This window comes from Penaeus monodon, chromosome 40, assembly GCF_015228065.2.
Source record: "Penaeus monodon isolate SGIC_2016 chromosome 40, NSTDA_Pmon_1, whole genome shotgun sequence".
Taxonomy (NCBI): Eukaryota; Metazoa; Arthropoda; class Malacostraca; order Decapoda; family Penaeidae; genus Penaeus; species Penaeus monodon.
In genome coordinates, this window is record NC_051425.1 from 29,585,649 (window position 1) to 29,593,148 (window position 7,500).

Below are 7,500 nucleotides of genomic sequence, written 5' to 3' on the forward strand. Positions count from 1 at the left end.
AATAAACTAAGTATATGTAATACAGGTTTATTTAAATCAAGTTAAAAGATGAAGCAGTAAAACATGAACGATAAGAAACACGAATGAAAAACAGTAAAATGTGATGTTAATACACGGAACTTAAACATTAAAACTACGAACATTGAAACAAACATGGAACATAAAAACAATTAATAAAAGACGATGAAACGATTACAATAAAATAGTAAAACGAAATGATAAAAGAAAACAAAGCTAGATAAAAAGGAACATAAAATGAAAGCATACTAACATGGTTAAAACGAACGATAAAACAAAATGGAATGGATAAAACACACAAGACACGACAATAGGGGGGGAAAAAAACAAAAAAAAAAGAAAAAAAAAAAAAAAAAGCACGGTCAACTAGGTCACTTTGGCCGCACAAAGACCCCGCAAATTATCTCTTGCTCCTATATTGAAGAAGATACACCACGACACTATCTGAACAGGGAAGCCCGTTCGGGGTTCCTCAGGCTGTCAGCTAGCAGGCCAGTAGCAAAATCCCCCACGACCCACTTTTCTGAACAGGAGGAAGCCCGTTCCGGGGTTCCTCGGCTGTCAGCTAGCAGGCCAGTACAAAAATCCCCCGCTCTTGTTTTAGAGCCTACCCACGTTAGCTCTTACGCGGGAGACTTTTGTTAAGAGTGGTTCTTTTTGCAATTAATCATTAAAACTAAGTTAAAATAATGACTAAAATATAAAAAATCATAATATCTATATATCAAAGTACCTAAAAGTACGATGTAAAATAAAATAAATAAATGAACTTATTAAAGAACCATCGGAAAATGAAAAAATCGTGGGAAACTTAAAAGACTTAACTTATATAATAAATAACGTAAAATACAAGAAATAAAAGGATTCGACCAGTGACATTTTTAGGATGACTGGTGCCCAAGTACAATGCACAGATTTATTAATAAAAAAATACAAATATGCAAAACGGGTGCTTCCCGTTTGTGGGCACACCAGTGCGGGCATCCTCCTCTTAGCGGGATAAACGGTCTTGCCCTGAGCTTCGGCGAAGTGCAGCGACCGAAGTCCAGGTTCCTGCATCTTTGTCACGAATTATGCCAGTGGATGCTCTTATAAGAAAATAGTCCCCCATGATAATTGTCCACGTGGGGGAGGGCAAGACTTCGCCACGCCGCGGCTCCTACAAGAGTGTTGCCACCTCGAGGTCTTTATTTCGATGACCATTAGTTGTTACTTTTCCAGGCCTGTGGGAGAGGTGGAGAGTGAGAAGATATATCGAATATGGTCTATACTCCTGGAGTGAACGATGCGAGTTTTGCGAGGTCGACCACTACAACTCCTCACCATACAAGCGCGGCAATCCCTGGTTGACGTGTAAGAGTTGACTTATCATTACTGCTGCCAGGGTTATCTGCAATACTAGGTAACTGTTCTGGACACTTTCTGCGACGAAGCACTTTCAGGACCTTGACTTCACCAAGAGAGGGTAATTAATATAGCATTACGTAAAATCAATTTGCTGGTATTATAGCGGCCAAAGCGACCTTCCCTTATGTGCTTACGACCCACGACTGTACTCCCCATTTATACTGGTACGAATTACAACCTGTGCTGGAGTGCTATACTAATCTCTTCGTCTCGTCTGTCACATCTCGAACTCGGGCACTGGGACTTCGGGTTCTTCCAGTCTTCTCCATCCTCGAACTGAAGGCGATCGTTTCATCATCGTCGGGTGATCGGGGTCGTCTTCCTCTCTTCGGTCCTCGGTGGGGTCTTCTCACTGGATTCTCCACACGTGGCACGTATCTTCGTAACTGGTTCAAGTGGGCACTGTAGTTATTGATGCGGACGTATAGGGGTCCTGGACAAGGTAATTAACAGGCCCGATCTGCTTTATGACTTCTTACGGCCCACTCCACCTTGCGCCAGTGCTCTACAGACTTGGCGAATCGGGCGGAGATCCTGATAACACAAGTATCCACTGTGGGCGAAATCTTGACCGATTTTATTATAATCGCGCGTCACCTTTCTTGGCGTTCATATAATTTGTAGTGCGAGCATCGAGAGCTCACCGAGTCCCTCTTGTAAACCACCCTGCAGCATCTTCGTCTCTTCCTGATAATTGGCTTAGTGGCAGGAAAATAACAGATCTCTCCCTGTGAGAAGAACAGAGGCGACGATTTTAACGCTTCTATGCACGGACGTGTTCAACGCGAGACGCACGACGGAAGTATCCTGTCCCAATCTTGGGGATGCTGACCCATAGTGGTTGCCAAGGAGGTCCTTCAGGGACCCTGTGACTTTTTCACCATTCCATTGCCTGCGGGTGATAACATGTGGTATACAGCGTCTTTTATCTCTCCAAGATCTGGCATACCTGTCTGAATAGCCTTATTGGTAAATCGCTTTCCATATCAGCTTAGCAGCAGCGTCGAGGCGGGACCAAACAAAGTAAGAAGATGTTCAATGAAAAGAGTCTGCAACGGAACCTGAATCTTTGGATAATCAGTGGTACCAACGTTGTAGGTAGCGGGTAAGTGATCTATGACGACCAAGACATACCGATGCCCTCGGGCTGAAGTCACCATCTCGACAAGATCAGCCGCAGACTCTTCGAATGGCTGGGTTAACTTCGGCATTGATGCAAGGGGAGCCTGCTAGGAAGCAAGTCCTTTCCTCCTTTGACACTGAATACAGGACCTGAACAAACTGAGAACCTCGCAACATTTTGTGGGAAATAATACCGTCTCTTAATCTACAGTAAGTTCTAAATAGCCCGGATGAGCGGCAGACTTGTCGCAATGTACGAGCTCGAGTACCTTCCTTCCAAAGACGAGGATGAAAGTGCTGTATGACCTTCTGGAGATACGGTGATGATAAAAAAGCCCATCCTTAAGCTCGAACTCGGTAAAGTTGGAGTGGAATCTCCTCTAAGAGCCCTGCGTTGCCGAGGTAAGATAATAATCGTCCACAGCGGATCATTTGCTGGCCTCTGCTACCATGCTGCGAATCAAGTCGGTGGGAATACAATCTACTTTACGAATGAGGAGATCGGAAGTGATTGAAGCCCCTGCTTGTACTAATATCATAATTATAGACGAGAGTTCGTGGCTCCATCTGTCCTCCTAACAGACTGGTCGGTGTTTGAAACGTACACCAAAGGTCTAGGTCGTTAAATAGAAAAATGTCGAACATACAGTACGCATTTAATGGAGTACCGCTTCTACCACAGCAAAGTGCTTCTAAATCTCTGACTGGGGTAAATTACGTTCTGAATCCTTAATTTCCCGTGAGTAGTAGCCACAGCTGGAGGCACTTGCCATTCTCATTCCTTTGCATCAAACAAGATCCAATTGCCACACTGAAGCATCAGAATGAAGCCGAACGGCCTGTCCAAAATCTGTTTTGTATAAGGACAGTGCTGTACCATACACCTAAGTTTCATGTCCCGAAAGCCTTTGTTGTTCACTTCCCCATGGAATTCTCATCTTCCGCAAAAGTCTAGTTAATGTGCCGCCAATGTAGATAATATCTACATGCTTACGGAAGAGCCGGTGGCACCCAAGAACTGACGATGGTCTTGTCGTCCGCGGAGGCTGCATCCTCGAGCATGGCTTCCACATTCTCTGATCAGCGATATACCCTGTGGGGTGATAAGAAACCCTAAGTAACTTAAAAGAATTCGGCAAGTTGCATTTCGCTACGTTAAGCCTGAACCCTGCTTGGCTAAGCAGGCCAAGAACACCAATCAGATGAGACAAATGTGTTCAAACGATTTTGCGTAAACGAACGTCGTCTAGATACGTAAAGCATGTTTCTAAGCTGGGCTAAGGACTGCATGATTGCTCGCTGAAATGTACTTGGAGCTGTTGCCAAGCCAAAAGGCATACGAGAGAAAGTGTAGCAACTAAAATCATCACTGAATGCAGTCTTGTTCTATCCTTTGGCTACACTCAATATCGTCCAATAAGCAGACTTGCATCAAGTGCTGAAAACCACTGTGTACCTGACAACTCGTTATCATTTGGTCCAACCTGGGCAGGGGTAGTATCTGCAGTGGCGACTGTCAGCCTTTGTAGTCCAACAGAAACGAATACCTCCATTTCAGTTTTTCTACGAGTCCACTGGTGACAACCACCGGAGATGTTGGACGGTGCAATCACACCTTCCTCAGCATCTGATCGCACTCCTCCTATGATGGCACGCGCCACTCTCTGGAAACTCAAATGGCTGCAGTTACGTATAGGGTCTGAATCGGCTGTGGGAATATTAGTTGATATTAGGTACTTCCCTAAAGGTGCAGATTCATCAACAAGGATAGCATGGCGCTGCAAACACCGACCATTATTGACTACGTTCTAGCGACCCAGAGGTCAAGTTAGCTTTGGAGATGAAGGACTCACCCGTAGGAGTGAAAGGGCAAAGGCCTCCCCCCCATTTTTTTTACCTTACAGTAGGAAAGAGTTCAAAGTCGCCAATCCTCATAAACAAAAATCAGTGGTGCATAATATCATCAAAATCATCCTGTGAAGTCTCAAATTCTGAAAAATCGCGGAAACAATTTAGAATGTTGCAAACCCTTACTACTATCAAAAACCCATCACCACGGGACATTCAGAACATACAAACAAAAACAATTGAACGAAAACGCTCATTTCCATTACAAGGAATATCAGCATCAGGACAATCATTAAAATCATTAAATTACTAAATTATTTAAATTCAAGATTACTAAAAACACTACTCTCATGTAATCCCGAATCAGATTCATTCCTGAATATTCAAAACGTTGTCCACACCTTCAAACAAGCAATATTTGCTCGTGTTTTAAGATTACAGGATACTGTGATTCATTTAACTATCCAAATGGACAACTGTACCTCCTGACAATGTATTACGCCTACGGGGATTAGTACCTGAGCAAGTTCTGCCTTAACCAATAACCATCTTCAGATGTCCCCCCCCCCTGCAACACACCTAGAATGAACTCTCCCGTCTCGGTGGACAAACTACCGTTCTCGGCGCACAATATGCGTGTTACCATCAGTTTCCTTATGACTATGCATCACGACGCTTAGAATGTATCCTTATACACAGTGATGGTGTATCACTAAAAGTCATGCGGACCCGAACTCATTAGCGTGGACATAATTGTTTGTGGAGAGTTAAAAGCATACCATCATAAAATTAAACCTTTCTAAGCCAAGTCCATACCTAACAGGATGTCGCCTGGGAATCGGAACATCTTACGAGACATATTTACATCGTGTTTCACACTTGACACTTTCGCTGATACGAAAAGTTATAGAATTGCGCTCTGTGCGCGCGAAACGGAGTGACCGAAGCTCGACGAAGCATTTGTTGTGCCGAGCGATGGTCTGAGTGATATGGATATTAATGCATTTCATTCGGCTCTTAATCAAAAGTTATCTCTTATCCCGTATCAATTAAAACAAGTTCAAAGAACACTGTTAACTTTTAGAGAGATAAGTGGTCTTCCAACTTACCTTATCGTTAAAAGTGCAATATTGGCTGTACTCTTTGCGGTGTGGCTACTTGAATTATACCGACCTGACTTTGACGCACGGGAAGCGGTAATGGTCGCGTCCCGTGGCTGTGGAAAAGGGGGCAGTTTCGCGCAAAATGACCTGCTCATTAACGGGAAAACTTTAACGAGTGACTTCTGGCGCAATCTGCCTCCCCATACAATCTTTCGTATCGTGGGACTGGGATTTGGAGATATGAGCAATACCTAGGATTTCCTGAGCGCGTTGAGGTCTCTCGTGTGTCTTAACCTGATTCCCATAGACTTGACATTAGTCATTCTAATACTCAGCATCTTCGCAGCATCTATCAATTACTTGAAGTGGTGTCTTCTTCCTTCAAGGCTTAAAGCTCCCTAACCACTGAGCAAATCCCTGAAGGAATAGCGGCGGATTAATCGTCCGGAATCCCGACGGATCGCGGGTAATCCCTCACACTTGATAAACGACGATCTATGATTACAAAAAAAATCGATCGGTGATTGCCCCGGTGAGCCACTTATAGTTATTCAGGTGATTAAAGAAATCGGTAGAAGAAACATGTGCCCTGAATCTTTATCTAAGTTCTCCTTAAAGTCTACCCACGAGCGTGATCCGTCGAATATGGGAGGAGGTTGGACTATCAAATCTGCCCGGTTTACCCGCGGCATGAACTTCTTGCAGCTCTGAGGTATGCGTCATCGTCGAGGTTGGGTAGATTTCGATATGTCTATCAAAGCCAGGATTCGACCTCCTGATGACGCTTTAATGACCTGTGAAGCAGGAGTTCGGCTTAAAGGGCGGAACAACATCTTTTATAAAGACGTACTCTACCGGAGATGGGTTAGGACTAGCAGTACTATTAACATTGGCCACTGCTATTACTTGGAGCGCCATAGCTCTGCGCTAGTGCGGCGTACTGTTCCTGCATTGCTGCAAGTGTCGCCTAAGTTGTTGGCACGCTGATTTAACTTTCATACATAGGCAAGTCTAAAATTCTCCCGCGATGCTATTGGCATGAACTCTTCGCGATACACGGACTGACCGTGGCGAACTAGCATTTGATGGTCCAGCAGTAACATCGTATTCCAGTGCTCTACTTACTCCTTGTCCCCATATTGAAAGACAGTATACTTAACATACAAAACTTCAAAGATGCAATTTGTAAAACACAAATAAAGTAATATGTAGCAGTACACATGTGACGAGATATCAGCGAGTAAACTGTTCTTACCACCCCGACTGTTAAGTACTAAAGTATGCGTAAGCTTTTGTTTTAAGCGTAGTTTACCTACACAGTAAGCATGGTCTCGTTACTAATCAAGGTGGTGACTATGCGTGATTCGTCCACCGCTCGCCGCAAATAAAGTTGGTGGGTTGTTAGCAAAAGCTAATACAAATTATCCTTCGCAAAGATATAGTTAATAGGAGCACTGCCCATCACCCATTTAATTACGTATGGGACACGTAGGTTATATGGGCGAAGAATGATAGTGTAGAAGACAAGTTGTGTGGAAAGGAGCGAAGAGTGTAGTGTAGTGTGTGGGGTGGTGTAGGTGTTGGTGCGAGGATATAAAGGTCGGTACGCGTGATGTAAGCCGAGGAGAGGCGTGTGCGCATACGCAATTGGCAAGTAGCACCCTGATTGAAATAAGGACCACTAATCACCCGTCATTGGAGGTGGTTTCATTTAGTGTGTCTCATCTTTACAGTCGGGCGCTCAATAAAACTAAGTATATGTAATACAGGTTATTATAAATCAAGTTAAAGATAAAGACAGAAAACATGAAAACGAATAGAAAACGAAATATAAACAGTAAAATGGATGTTAAACAAAAAGGAAATTTAAAACATTAAAACACGAACTTGAAACAAACATGGAACATAAAACAATTAATAAGACCGATGAAACGGATACAATAAAATAGTAAAACGAATGATAAAAAAAACAAAGCTAGATAAAAAGGAACATTTAAAATGA